Below are 730 nucleotides of genomic sequence, written 5' to 3'. Positions count from 1 at the left end.
CAATTGACACTACACAATTTTTATGTATTTATAATTTTATATATCTAAAATCTTAACATTCATATTTACGTGCATACAGCAAAATTCTTCAGCATCATCGTGTCCTTAAATTCTCAGCGTTCAAATGATATATTACCGTATTAATACACACAAATAAAAATAAATATATAAAAAATATCAAAAAAAATTTTGTGAAATATTTAAAGTGGTAAAATCACAAGAGTTGGATCAGTTTAAGCTATTTTCACTATGTTAATATAGATTTAAATTTTTACCGGCCCTCGAATGAATAGTAGAATGTAATATTTATACAGGTGGGATGTGAATTCGTTGGTGGTTGGGAAGAAATGATGGTGGTTTGGCGTGGATCGAGCAGCGGTGGTCCAACGGTGGTCGTGCCTGATGGCGATGGTCGAGTAGTGGTGGTCTGACGATGGTGACCGCCAAATGAAACCGAGCGGGAGGGCGGTAGTTTGACAGACAAGTTTTTTTTTGTTTTTTTAAGTTGCAATTTGATTTTTTTTTTTTAATAGCCAACGTGGGGGCGCCACAAAAAATGACAGAATGGTGTCGCTTGCTAGGAAAGAATTTGGGACTGGTGTTGGGGCGTTGTATACCTCGGCGTGCACCATATAGGCTAGAATACACCATGCGTCCTTGCCAGAAAAATCTCCAAGGGCTTTCTTGTCGTCATTGTGGGATTTAGGATGTCATGGGTGGGTGTTTTAAA

This window comes from Phalaenopsis equestris, unplaced genomic scaffold, assembly GCF_001263595.1.
Source record: "Phalaenopsis equestris unplaced genomic scaffold, ASM126359v1 Scaffold235833, whole genome shotgun sequence".
Lineage (NCBI taxonomy): Eukaryota > Viridiplantae > Streptophyta > Magnoliopsida > Asparagales > Orchidaceae > Phalaenopsis > Phalaenopsis equestris.
This window is presented reverse-complemented; position numbering follows the sequence as displayed.